The sequence below is a fragment of the Equus przewalskii genome, chromosome 3 (genome assembly GCF_037783145.1).
Source record: "Equus przewalskii isolate Varuska chromosome 3, EquPr2, whole genome shotgun sequence".
NCBI lineage: Eukaryota > Metazoa > Chordata > Mammalia > Perissodactyla > Equidae > Equus > Equus przewalskii.
Window position 1 is genome coordinate 342,538 of NC_091833.1, and position 15,401 is coordinate 357,938.

Here is a 15,401-nt window from a genome sequence, read left to right on the forward strand (position 1 = left end):
AGTCAAACCTGTATCATTGGGGGCACTGTAACATTTCAGCCACTAACTTTCTGTTTTTAAGGTATTAGCTCATTTATTTTAGCTCCAGATTTAGCTAATGCCATGAGGAGAATAAGACCTTTATCTCATTTCATGGCTCAGGCACCATAAAATGCTGAGTCACAGTGCAACTGAGGGCTGCTCTTACTAGGCAAATGATTTAAAGTTCAAGGCTGGAGTCATTGCAGATTTCCACCAGGCTTATATTGTTGTTCACTTCCTTTTTTGAAAATTTGGTGTACTTGCGTGACTGCGGGGTGTGGGGGGGGGGGTACGGGTAGCTGGGGAGGAGGTGGATAAGGACTAGGGAGGGAGTTATGAACTACAATATTTTTAACGCTATTCATGCTCTTCACAACTAACTGAATACAGAACCATGTAATCCATTACTTTAGACAGCTCTCTATATATGATTGAGGCAGTTCAGACAGTAGTTTTATTTTCTGCCTTTTATCTAACTCGTTTTGAATGTACAGAGCAGGTGATGCTAGTTAAAATATTTTTCAGGGGATACAGAAGTTGCTAATGGCTATTCAAACCTCAGAACTGATGATCGTTGGTACTCTGGGAAGAAAAAATTGTGGGGTTTGGGTCACTGGATAATCTCTAAATTCCTTGAGGTTCCTGGACTAGACTGTTGGGTGATGGCGCGGCATGGTTGTGTAGGATGTTTACATATACACGTATATACGTATACATGCATGTATACACATATATACGTATACATAAGGTGTATATGATTATATATGGTATATAGCCCCACTGCTAACTTGTCAAATTCTGTCATGGCAAACCCTTCCATGTCAATTAGCACATTGTAAAGGTTCAATTTGCTTATAAATTGCAATGTTATAGTAAGCAAAGAAGCTGGGTAAGTTCTGGGTAACCATTTATGTGGGAAAAAAATAATGGAGAAAATATGTCTATATATTCATTTATTTGACAAAGATGTATTATGGACACACTCTGTGTTGGGCATTGTTCAGAGCTGGGGATACAGTCATAAACGAAACAAAACCCTACCCTCACAGAACTTACATCCTAGTGGGGAAGACAGACAGTAAACAAACAAGTCAATATATAGTGTATCGGGTGGTAATGTGTGCTGTGGAGAAAAAGAGGGATAGAGAGTATTGGGGTTGGATACCATTTTTATTTAGGGTATTTGGGGAGGACTTCACTGATAAGGTGACATTTGAACTTCAATCTAAAGGAAGTGAGGGAGTTAACCAGAAGGATATTTGAGACAACTTTCGGGGCAGTGGGCCTGCAAAGGTCCTAAGGCAGAACATGCTTCATTTATTTGAGGAAGGAGGCAATTATGGCTGGGTAACAGCAAGTTAGGGAGGTGGTGGAATGAGGGGTTGTGAAGTCAGAGACATTGTGGGAGACCCAGTCAGCTCCCATTATAAAGACTTTGGCTTTCACTCAGAGTGAGATGGGAAGCCATTAAAAGGGTTTTGACTAGAAGAGAGACATAAACTTAACTGCATTTTAAAGTGATCACTCAGGTAGCTGTGTTAAGAAGCTATTGCAGTAAAACTCCGGCGAGAGATGACTTGGGCCAACGTAGAGAAGCTGGAGTTGGTGAGGAAGGGTTGGATTCTGGATATATTTTGAACTTGGAGCTGATATAATTAAACACTAGGTGGAAATGGGAGTGGGGTTAAAAGATCCTCATTGCTGTTTCCAGATATTGCTTTCTTCCACATTCCTGAAAAAGCTTTTACTCTCCAGTCACCAGAGTATATCACCTACGACCCTACATTGCACTGTCAACTTATTGACCCCTAGAGTCACTCCCCCTTATTTCTCAAAAATTTTAGCTCTTGGCTCACTCTCCAACTCCACTACTATCTTCATTCTTTCCTTGAAATAGATGTATAAATGATCCTTCCAACACCCTGGCTTCTCACTTACTAGAACTCACATCCAGTGATCTTGTCCTCTACTCCCATGGAGCTACTCATTCCCATGGTTTTATGACTTTGTCATTGTCAAACTTTCCTTAATCCCATTCACTACAACTGCCTATCTTTCCATTCACTCTAATACTCCGACTCCAACCATCTTTCAAACACAACAGGATCAGATTTAGCAAAGTAGAGAACGTTAGTGAGAATGGAGCAAGGACTCTGAGGGCGTGCAGGGGAGAGATGATGATATTTAACAGTGGGATTTTAGTGAGAATGTGGTACTATCAATGGATTATGGGTCCTGGTCCTATAGGACTTGCTGATGGATTTGATATGGATGTTGGAAAGAAGAGAAACATCAGGATGACTTATGGATTTTTGACTTGAGGCACTAAGATGGTGGTAGAGTCATTTAGTGACATGAAGAAGGCTAAGAAAGGAGAAGATTTGGTGGTTATGTGAATCAAGAATTGTAATTTGGCAGAGTTAAATTTGACATTCCAGTATCTAACTAGAGATGGAGACTAAGGAATCAGACCTAATCTCTTGGAGTTCAGGCAAGAGGTCAGGGCTGGGACAGAAACTTGGCAGCAGTTACTCTGTGGTGGCATTCAGAGTCTGGGGATTGGTTGAAGTCACCCTCTAGGCTCAGGGGTGAGGATAAGAAATAGCCACAGTTTGAGAGGGTTGCAGATTTCCATTTGGCCAAGATGGCAAAGGGAATGTTCAGAGAAGGAGTTGAGGCTATGGGAATTTTGATGGTTAGTGAATTCCAGAGGGCACAGAGGAAGGATTTCAGGCTTATGATAATTTTGGACCCGATCCACAGGAATTTAAACTTTTTCTAGTACCAGCCAATATTGCTTTGAAACAGTTTCAAATCTGGTGTGATCTGGCTGCATAAACCCTAGGATGATTTATTACAGAACTTTAATTGTATTAAAAGATATCAGTTGTTTTTCGCAATTCTAGCCTAATCAGGAGTCTTAATACTTTCTCTCTAAATTTCTGCATCTGAAGAATTGACCAATTTCTTAAAGGAAAAAGGGAAAAAAGAAGAATTTGATTTAATCTACTTTAGAAAAATTTCAGTAAATGACTTTCAGAAACAACTTATTTTTCACAGTTTTTTCTATCTTAACTTGAATGTTTCTTAGACCTATGAGTCCATGCAAGTAGACATCTTGCTTACAAGAAAATTAAGATTAAAAAAAATTATTAATATATTTATGTAACTCAAAAGTTTAAACTATATAAAAATTATGTGAAGAAAAGTCTTGCTTCCACCCCTGTCCTCTCTATCCCTGTTTACCTCACTCTCATCGCCTATGTTTCTCACTTGTCCTTCCATTGTTTCTTTATACAAGTGAAGCAAGTACAAATTTATATTCTTTTTTGTTGTTGTTGTTGTTGAGGAAGATTCTCCTTGAGGTAACATCTGTGCCAATTTTCCTCCATTTTTTAGGATGTGGACCACCAGCACAGCATGGGCAGTAACAGAGTGGTGTAGGTCCATGCCCAGGAACTGAACTGAGGCTGCTGAAGCAGGGTGTGCTGAACTTAACCACTAGGCCACCGGGGCTGGCCACGAATTTATATTCTTATCCCCACTTTTTGTTAATATAAAAAGTAGAATACTATATGCAGTGCTCTGCACTGGCTTTGGTCACCTAACGAATCCTGAAAATCCTTTCATGTTGGTACATAGAGATTTTCCTCGTAGCAACGTAAATTGTGAGGATGTACCATGACTCATTTAATTAGTTTTGTGTTGATGGACACTTGTTATCTGGTAATTAAAATATGTGTTTATGCCAGAGATAAAACTGCCTTACTGGGCCAGCCCCGTGGCTGGGTGGCTAAGTTTGCGCGCTCTGCTTTGGTGGCCCAGGGTTTCGCTGGTTCAAATCCTGGCTGCAGACGTGGCACCACTCATCAGGCCACGCTGAGGTGGCATCCCACATGCCACAATTAGAAGGACCCACAACTAAAAAATATACAACTATGTACTGGGGGGCCTTGGGGAGAAAAAGCAGAAAAAAAAAAGATTGGCAACAGTTGTTAGCTCAGGTGCCAATCTTTAAAAATAATGCCTTAAAAGTTATTCTTTATTTCCCAACTTTTAGAAAATAGGATCTAATTCTTCAGGGGCATTCTAGAAGGCTGAATCAAGTTTTGAATTTATTTAATTAATTTATTTTTAAAGATTGGCACCTGAGCTAACATCAGTTGCCAATCTTCTTTTTTTTCCCTTTCTTCTTCTTCTCCCCAAAGCCCCCAGTACATAGTTGTATATTCTAGTTGTAGGTCCTTTGTCTGGTTGTGCTGTGTGGGATGCTGCTTCAGCATGGCTTGATGAGCGGTGACAAATCCGCACCCAGGATCCAAACCAGTGAAACCCTGGTCCACTGAAGCAGAGTGCGCGAACTTAACCACTTGGCCATGGGGCCAGCCTCTGAATTTATTTGTGATAGTTTAGTTTTTAAAGGAAGTTGTTTTAATCAAAAGGGAGTTTCAAATTTTCTTTATGACATTAGGCATTAACGTCAAATATCCTGGAACTGAAGAACTCCCGGGGACTATATAAAGCCAACAGCCATCAGCATCAGCATTTGACATTTGAGCTCAAAGTCATTAGCTTTCTCCTGTGATTCAAGGAAAGATATCTCGAAATTGTAAGAACGCTTTGAACTACAGTTTCTAGGTCAATGGAATAGAGACATTACTTTAGCTGTGAACTTGACTAGCAGATTCTCCCTACTAAAGAAATAAGCCACTCAAGTCTAACTGGAAAAATACACAGAAGAAATCCAGAGGACTATTGGCCTTGGCAATGGACGCCTTCTTTTCCTCTAAAATAAACCATGGTAAAATACTCTTTAGGGCAGTCTCCACGAGGGATGGAACTCACTGAAATGACTGCAGTTCAAGTCTGTGTCTTCTTGTGAAGAAGATCCCATTCTGAAATTTTTTTTTTTAAAGATTGGCACCTGAGCTAACATCTGTTGCCAATCCTTATTTTTTCATTTTTTTTCTTCTTCTCCCCAAAGCCCCCTGGTACATAGTTGTATATTCTAGTTGTAGGTCCTTTTGGTTCTGGCATGTGGGACACTGTCTCAGCATGGCCTGATCAGTGGTGCCATGTCCGCACCCAGGATCTGAACCGATGAAACCCTGGGCCACCAAAGTGGAGCACATGAACTTAACCACTTGGCCATGGGCTGGCCCCTTTTTTTTTGTTTTTTTGAGAAAGATTACCCCTGAGCTAACATCCACTGCCAATCCTCCTCTTTCTGCTGAGGAAGATTGGCCCTGAGTGAAAATTTATGCCCATCTTCCTCCGTTTAATATGTGGGACACCTCCCACAGCATGGCTTGGTAAGCAGTGTGTAAGTCCACACCCAGGATCCAAACCGATGAACCCCACGCCACTAAAGCAGAGGGCATGAACTTAACTGCTATGCCACTGGGCTGGTCCTGAAATTTTCTTTCAGCAAACCAAAGATAAGCCATTTAAATACTTTTTTTCCTGCCAGATTGGTGAACTGGCGGACTAAGAAGGGTCATGAATGAATAGCCCTCTTTATCTAGAAAGTCGTCATTTCAATGGTGGCCTGAAGTGAAGTGCCACACCTGAACTGCAAAAATTTCTTAAGAGTTCTTTTGTCTCGGGGCCAGCCCTGTGGCCGAGTGGTTAAGTTCTCACACTCCACTGCAGGCAGCCCAGTGTTTCATCGGTTCGAGTGCTGGGCGCGGACATGGCACCGCTCATAGAACCATGCTGAGGTGGCGTCCCATGTACCACAACTGGAAGGACTCACAACTAAGAATATACAATTATGTACCGGGAGGCTTTGGGGAGAAAAAGGAAAACAATAAAATCTTAAAAAAAAAAAAGAGTTCTTTTGTCTCTTTTCTTAGCAGAATTAGTGAAGTTCTAAATGTTGGTTGTGACTACTCCTCTAAAAGTTGCTCTGGGAAAGGCCACAAGTTGTAGCTGTTCTCCTTTGCCGAGGTGGTCATTAGTAACAACAGCAACTAGCTTATTGAATACCCACTCTGGCAAGGTACTGTACATGGGCATAGCCTCTTTCCTCAAAGACCACACACCATGAAGACAGCTTCAAAACTGCCTAGGTTTTCTATCAATTGAATTCCAGAATTGGATGGACATTGAGAAGTGATTGTGGTTTACCACTAATGTGAAGGATTCCATTACTCTTTGGAGATAGGAGATAAACAATACTATAATTGTTAGGTTACAGTGTACTCTATAAGGGTAAAGGAAGTGTCATCTGTAGATTTGTGCACAGACCGAGAACCATGGTTCTCTTGTCCTGTTGTGCAGTAAGTTTTCTGAATGTGAAAGTCATTTAAAGATTCCTTCCACTTTTTTGATAAGTTTCATGGGAGCAGGAGCTATATCTCTCTTGCTTGTTTTATTCCCTCTACTTTAAAAAGTGCTTCATACATAGTGTTAAAGAAAAAAGTATACAAATGACACTTAGAGCATGCTAAGGAAGATTTTGCTCAAGGAGGGACCATCACAACAGGTATAGGGACCACTGGAAAGGACTTCTGCAGTGAAGGAGAGAGATTGTGCTCAATTTCGAGTACAGCGTGGGCAGTGGGAATTTATAGTCAAGGAGCAGGGCAGGGGCCAGAGGATGGAAGATCACTGAGCGGAAACATCAGGGGTAAGGGGAGATTCGGGCTACACCAACCTAACAGGATTCTTTCTGAAGGCAGGCCAGGGTGATCACACATCACCTGGGGGATGGTGGAAGATAAGGAACCTGATTGGATATCGAGGGTGATCAGATATTGAGGGTGGGGCATTTTGTTTAAACTGACTTACCAGGATTCTTGTTTAAATTGGACAGTGCAGATATGAATACAGAAGTCCAAAAGTCAGGCCTAGTTGAAAGAGTTCAGGAGAGTCTGAGTAGAACTTGATCAATGAGAGAATCTCTGTCAGTAGTAAGCAGTCAAATATCTGTGGGATGAATGAATGAATTCTTTCTATAAAATATTCATGTATTCATCCATTCATTTCACAAATATATATTAAGTGATACATTTATATAGCCATTGTTCTAGGCACTTGGGGGGAAAAATCAGTGAACCACCCAGATTTGATGCCTGCCCTCATGGAGCTTATATTCTAGTTGGTAAACAAGATAAGTAAAATATAAAGTGCGATAGTGATCCATGCTAAGCAGAAGAAAAAGCAGAAAAGGAGAATGGGAAATGCTAAGCGAGGGGTAGAATGTTGAAATCTTAGATGTGGTGGCCAGAGAAGACCTCTCTAAGATGGTGACATTTAAGTAAAACCCTGAAGGAAGTGAAGGAGGGAGATACCAGCTGTGTGGGGAAAGAGCATTCTAGTCCAAGCAGAAGGATCAGTAGGTGTACAGACCCTGAGGCAGGAATGTGCATCTTGTGAGCAGTCAGGAGACAAAATCAGAAAGGTAAAGTAAGACAGGACACATAGAGCCTTATGTTTGTTGTGCAGACTGTGGCTGTTACCCAGGGTGAGATGGGAAGACACTGGAGGATTTTGAGCAGGGAAGGAATGTGACGGGGTGGACATTTTCAAAGGTTACCCCGCTGCATTGAGAATAGATTGAAGAAGAGTAAGGGCAGAAGTTAGGAGGTTATTGCAACAATCTAAGCAAGAGATGTCCAGGGTGTTATTGGTGCCAGAAGTTTAGCAGTAGCTGAATTCTGGGTTGATTTTGAAGGCAATACAGAAAGTAATGGCTCATGGGTCTGTTGTGAAGTGTGAAAGAAATGAGTGAAGGGTGAGGACCAATGTGGGCAAATGCTCATACAGTTGATGTTGAGTTGTTTCTGCAAACGTATATGTTGCATTGAAACACTGTTCATGTATGTAAAGCAAAATATAAAACTCCCTGATGGGCCGGCCTGGTGGCTCAGCAGTTAAGTGCGCACGTTCTGCTTTGGTGGCCCGGGGTTCACAGGTTCGGATCCTGGGCGCGGACATGGGCCGCTTGGCAAGCCATGCTCTGGCAGGCGTCCTACATATAAAGTAGAGGAAGATGGGCATGGATGTTAGCTCAGGGCCAGTCTTCCCCAGCAAAAAGAGGAGGATTGGCAGCAGTTAGCTCAGGGCTAATCTTCCTCACACACACACAAACAAAAAACTCCCTGAAAAAAGATAATGTAAAGTGGCATGCCCCAACCAATCTCTTGACTTTTGTGCATGTGCATACTAAGCATTTACTGCACTGGATTATGTGCTTCTTACATGTCTAACCCAGTTGACTTTAGGTTTTTAATGGGTAGGGATTGTGGCTTTCATCTTTCTCTATTTCCTCACAAAATACCTGGCATAGAGTAGACACTGAATACGTGTTTCCTGAGCCAATGAATTCTTCTGAGCGTCTTATGTTCCTGAGCATTTTCCATATGAGTTTATTTAAAAATCTTTTTGTTCATAAAGCACAAAGGTTTTTGTGTTAAAAAAAAATGTACAAATTGCAAATGATACTAGGGTTCCGTTTAGAAACATCTGCTCTTGTACTTTTTCTGTATATGTTGTAATTCAATCAAAATCTTTTTAGATTCCTATTGAACTTGTGTTATTAATATATCCCCTATCAATTAAAAGTTGTGCATTTGAGGATTTATTTTGTAATAAGTTTGATTTCTCTGAGAAGTTTCGTGTTCTTTCTTTTTAAGAAGTTTGTAAAGTACAAAAGTGGCCCTGCCAAGACACTCAGGTCCTCACCTCCCCCTTGCCCCAGCACCCCCACCTTTATCCTGTAAAGCTCTCATCCTGCCAGTCACTCCCGTCACAGACAACCTCTCTATTTCACCCTGAGCTCCCCTTTTTGATTTCCATCCACTCCTGTCATTTAGTGCCTATCTGCTCTCAAGCTGGCAGACGAAGTGACTTCTCACCTACCTGTCAAATCCGACTTGGTGGCTGGTTACCAGAGTTATACCAACTTTGAAGGAAAATAAAATTAAATAAATTTTTTTGGACCTCTCTCATTTCCCACCTCCACTAGAACACCTGATAATGTAAAAGCAGCAGGACCCCTTCCCTCGTTTTCTTTCCAGATTCTCCTGCCGAAGAACTGAACTCTGCCCAGCAGACAAGTTTCTTCCTAAATATTCCGAAATCTTTTGAATCATTTGTCACCCCAGGAAATATGCGGAGTATTTAAAGAACAGATCATTCTGAGAAGACATATTTATAAAATGTAACATTATCTTAATCTTTGTAACATCAGCTGTGCTGTAAAAAATATCAATCACCTTTCTCTGGAAAGACATGTAGCGGATTCAAATGTGGTCTAAGAGCAGAGCCCTTGTGGCATTAACACCATCTCAGTGGGACCTGTGGATACCGTGTACATACAGGTAAAATCTATGTTTGCCAAGCCTAGCATCCCTCCTAACGTGTGGCCGCTTGACTTGCCTTTGTAAGTGTCGTCTATATAGCAGAAGGATTTATCTCAGATGCACAGGAGGGAATGTGTGTGGAAAATGTCTAGCGATTTTGTCAGACCTGTTGGTGTGTCCTCTTTTCAACATCCAGTCATTGTGATTTCATTCTGTCTTTCCACAAGTTTTTGTTGAACACTTTCTGTGCCAGACTGTGCTCGAGGCTGGGGATACATTCACGAATCAAACAGAAAATTCCTTGCTCTCGGAGAGCTTGCGTTTCACTTAGGAGTTGGGGAAAGACATACAAACAACAAATTAAAGAATATCTAATAGGGCTAAAAGCTAAGGAGAAAATAAAGCTGAGAAAGGGACTGAGAATGCTGGGAAGGCATGGGGCTGAGAGTGGGAGAAGCTGTTTTACATAGGGTGGCCAGGAAGACCCCACTGGACAGAAGACAACTGAGCGGGACCAGAGGGAGGGGCAGGGAACTGGCCACGCTCCTCTTTGAGGAAGAATCTTCAAGGCAGCGGGAGCAGCAGGTGCAGAGGCCCTGGCACTGGAATGTGTTTAGTGGGCTTGGTGGGTTGGTTGCTTGTTTGTTTTTTTCAGGAAAGCAGCTTCTTTTGACAGTCTCATTGAAACATTTGATATTTCAGCAAGTAATCCTCACTCAGTTACCATACACATTCTACCTTCTTTTAAGAAAGGTTTAAATGGATCACTAAGATCACAAAATCCACTTTCAGTTGAAATATATTAATAAACAAAATGCATCACCATATTAATAACTATAAAGATCTGCCAGAATAGAGCCAATTAGCCATTTGATACAGAACTCAGCCCATCTATTAGAACCGCGGCCAAGAGAAGGCAGATGAGAGGCAACTCTGTTGCCTTAGTCACAAAAAGTTAAGAACACAGGGTGAAAAACGTGAATCAGACTCCTTTCCCTTGCTAATAGGAAAACAGACGAACTGGGAGTGCCTGATCTAGACGTTTTGTTTTTAAATCAGCCTTCCTTCTCGAGAGATTGGTGATGTCAGAGCTCTTTGGGTGGCAAGAAAGTGAGATCCCCTTGAGCTTACTTAAATAAAGAAGACTTTATTATAAACATTTACAAGGTTTGACCCCTGGGATCCAAGACTAGGAACCACCACCAGAAATCTGGAACCAGGTACTGTGGGAGCTGCACGCCCCCAATCCTGGTGCCCGACTCTATCCTGTTCTCCTCGCTCACCAGCTGCCTCTAACCAGTCCTCTAACAACTTTGACTTACCAATGGCTTTGGCTTTTTGTTTTCACCTGTTGCCGATGTTCCTTTTAAAGTTAAAGTAATACATTCATGAGTAAAGAATTATTTCTCTCCCACTCTCGACCCCTAGCCTTCTTCCCCGGGAGGCAATTTCTGTTAATAACAATCTCTTGTGCATCATCTCAGACATTTTCTGTGCACATATAAACATATATATCCCCATTGTATACACAGTTATGGGCATAGAATGCACAGTTTCCCATTTTCACCAAATTTGAATAAAAATTGCACCCAGAAACAGATTGGTTTACTAATTTACCATGTTTGACCAAAGCAGAGTTCAGAAAAAATTCAGTGAAAGTTTCTGCTTTTTTTGTAGTCTTATTCATTATTTAGTTTTCCTTTTTAATTTTCCAAATCAGATGAACCCTTGGGAGGCATATTAAAAGGTTTAAATTTTAGATCATAAAATAAGTCACTCATTCCCAATAAGCAATACACCACCATGCATTATTCATTCCAGACATGTTGACCACAGCTGTGTGTGGCCGGGAATGTTTTAGGATTTCAGCTTCACAGTGCTGTCATCCTTGGCAAGAATCAAATCAATTTTCCTTTTGTAGTGAGCACACAACTGAGGTTTGCAAGAAAAACTTTTTCTACTGTTCTGTAACTCACTTTCTACTTAGGATCTTATTTGACTAAGGTTGTGGAAATGTGGGAGTTTCCCTTTCCTGTGGTTGGGTCTGAGCTCTAGGGGCTCTCGTTACCCCAGGAAGTTGGGGTGTGTCGTCTGTGTTGCCTACCAGGTGTTCCTGAAGCCCTCCCTCTCCCCGCCTGCCTGGCCCCTTCAGGTCGCATGGCTGGGTGCTCACTGTTGTGAATGGCGCCAGGGCCGTTCTGCTGCTGCCTCCGCTGCTCTGGCGGGGATGGGAATAACCGTCCCTCCTCAGCTGCATCTCCCTAGACCCCTTTGTGGCCATTTCCTCTCTGCGGTTTTTCAGCTTTCCCACGCAGGGGGACACAAGCATGTCTGCTCTCAGCTTCTCAGGTTTCAGTGTATTTCCTTCTGCGTTGGGCCCCCTTTATCCAGATTCCACTGTGTCTAAACCCTCATCACTTTCCCTCCACCTCTCTTTTCTGCCCCACCCAGGGTACCAGACCTTAGTCAAGGTGTCTTTTGCCTTAGTCTGGGATAGATGGAGATGAAGAGGGTGATGAGCAAAGAGGTAAAAGGGGCCGTTATTCTGCTACAGTGTTATTACTCTCTTAGCGTTTCTTTTGGGTTTCTGTTCACCCAGCTGACCCTCCCCTCCGCCTACATATGAGCCCCCTGTTACACTGTGTAAAGAAAAATTCATTAGAAATGCTCCACCTGGTCTGCACTAAATTTTCCAGATGCATCCATTTGCTAAAGTTTGATCTTCCTCTTTTTATCCCACTTCATAGGGTTAAAAGGGGCAGGGGACTTAGGAAGGCTGAACCAGAGGGCCATAGAATGTTTTTTGTTTGCTCCTGAGGAGAGAAGTCCTGAGGAAAACAGCCGAGACGGCCCAGGCAGGAGGCTGAGCTGCCAGGCCCAGAAAACAGCCTGGATCAAGTCTTTGGTCCCTGGAGACGGAAAATTCGGGGTGGGAGGTGAAGCCACCTATGTCTCCCCAGCTCGTGCTGGATCTCTCTGCCTTCTAGACAACTGGCCTTTGTGGTTTCCTGCTTTCAACACAACTTTCCAGATATATCTCTTCCAACTGCTGCTGTCTTTAAACAGAGGGACGTAAGAGATCGTGAGTCCAACACATAGTGTGTACACATGGTGCATAGTCCATATACATAGTGCATACACATGGCGCATAGTCCAATATACATAATGTATACACATAGAGCATAGTCCATATACATAGTGCATATACATAGCGCATAGTCCATATACAAAGTGTGTACACAGCACATAGTCCATTAACATAGTGCATACACATAGTGCATATTCCATATACATAGTGCATACACAGCCCATAGTCCATATACATAGTGCATACACATAGCGCATAGTCCATATACATAGTGCATACACTTAGCCCATAGTCCATACACATAGTGCATACACATAGCACATAGTCCATATACAAAGTGCATACACAGTGCATAGTCCATATACATAGTACACACACAGCACATAGTCCATATACATAGTGCATACACATAGCGCATAGTCCATATACATAGTGCATACACATAGCGCATAGTCCAATATACATAGTGTATATGCATAGCGCATAGTCCATATACAAAGTGCGTACACAGTACATAGTCCATATACATAGTGCATACACAGCACATAGTCCATATACATAGTGCATACACAAGCGCATAGTCCATATACAAAGTGTGTACACAGCACATAGTCCATTAACATAGTGCATACACATAGTGCATATTCCATATACATAGTGCATACACAGCCCATAGTCCATATACATAGTGCATACACATAGCGCATAGTCCATATACATAGTGCATACACATAGCCCATAGTCCATACACATAGTGCATACACATAGCACATAGTCCGATATACATAGTGTATACACATAGCACATAGCCCATATACAAAGTGCATACACAGCGCATAGTCCATATACATAGTGCATACACATAGCGCATAGTCCATACACATAGTGCATACACATAACGCATAGTCCGATATACATAGTGTATACACATAGCGCATAGTCCATATACAAAGTGCGTACACAGCACATAGTCCATATACATAGTGCATACACAACCGCATAGTCCATATACATAGTGCATATACATAGTCCACAGTCCATATTCATAGTGTATAGGGCTCTTGATTCAGGGCTTTAAAATGTGGCTTATAATTTAAAAACGTTTAAGACAAAATATATTTTATTACAATCAACAGAGAAAGGGCAGGATATACATTCTCTTAGGTTGAAAAAAGCAGTCAGTTCCTTTTTTTTTTTTAGCTGTATAGTATTATAGATTAAACTTTTAGGAAAAAAAGTAAAAATATGTATAGTTTTGTTCATGGCATAGACTTTAAAAAGTCAATGTTCAGCATAGTCTGAGAAGTTGGGGGTGACGATATGCATCTCTGTCACGTTTGTGCTGCTTTGCCCTGAGGGGGCTCTGTCATCTCAGTAGCAAGGTCTCCCATCTCTCTGAATGTGTTGTCACTATGGTAAAAGAAAAGGCACTCATCTCTTTCCCTCTTTCAACACCAGTGATCATGCTTCATCACCTGAGAAGCGATGTTTTCCAGTCACAATCACACTTCAAGTTTAAGAAAATGCTTAGCATGTAATTTAAAGTCCCTGGGACTGCATAGCCTCCCACGGCAACTGCAAAAGTGGGTACTGGTTGGGAAGTGACTGTTTCTTGGCTTGAGTACCAAGAACCCCAAATTTTGGCTTCAAGAGTGTTATTCCAACAGTAATACACTTAAAATAAAACGTTGTTGTAGGGGCCAGCGGTGGCGCAGCGGTTAAGTTCGCACATTCCGCTTCGGCAGCCTGGGTTCGCTGGTTCATATCCCGGGTGCGGACATGACACCGCTTGGCAAGCCATCCTGTGGTAGGCGTCCCACATATAAAGCTCAGGAAGATGGGCATGGATGTTAGCTCAGGGCCAGTCCTCCTCAGAAAAAAGAGGAGGATTGGTGGCAGATGCTAGGTCAGGGCTAATCTTCCTCAAAAAAAAAAAAAGTAGTTAATTTCTTTATTACTTATTCTAAAAATGTATAAAGTGATGAATTTAAGCTGGTTTTACAGAAGGTTTGTACGAGGTTCATTTTGCTTCATATCTTTAGTTATTTTCTCTTTCTCTTTATGATACTTTGAAGAAAACCATTTAGACCAAGAAGGTGTCTGATATTCTAGATCAGAACTTGGAAATTCAGTTAGCTGCAGAGCAGCGTGAATGGGGTAAACTGAAGGTCTTAGAATTTGGATTGATAAGGATTGCGGTGTTCTGGAGGACTCATGTCAACTAAATGAGGAAGCCACTACTCAAGTCCAGCTAATCGTAGCCAGATGAAAGAGTGGGTGCCATGTTGCCAGAATACTGTTTCAAGAAAAGATGGGAATCTAGATTTTCATGTGAAATTGCTTGATTTTTTTGAGTTTTATGGGACCTACCAAAACAAACCTGTTTGCCAAATTTGGTCTTTGGGTCACCATGTTGCAACTTCTGTTCTAGAATTTTTGGTTCACATTCCTTTTGTTATAAAAATGAAACCATGAGACTCTAGAGACAAGTTTTGGCAGCATATATCAAATCGATACAGACAGTAGAGAAATTATTTTTAATCCAGGAAAAAGAGTGAGAAGTTAAAACTCCTTCCAAATGGTGGCAACATTCACACCTTTCTTCAGAGAATAAGAATAGAGCAAAAATTTGCACTAAAAGAATTTGCATATGGGGAAAGTATCTTTTAGAAAAGGATATGACAAAAGCTACTAAAGGAGCTCTTAGAAAATCTGAATGCATTCCAGCCACTGAGTGCAGAAGAAATGCCTCTGAGGTACTAAGGGGATTTATTTTTTTTCTCTATAATTTCCATTTAATTAAAAAAATCCACTCCAAATCTTTGCAAGTTAACAAATGTAGTATTGATTTCTTATCAGTCTTTCCATCATACCTCAAACTTGCAGGTGCTTCACGATCATCTCAGTTGTTCTTCAAGAACTGCTGAATGAGGGAGGCTGCGTTCCACTTTCCGTTTTTTAAAAGCAGACTAATGAATCTTGTG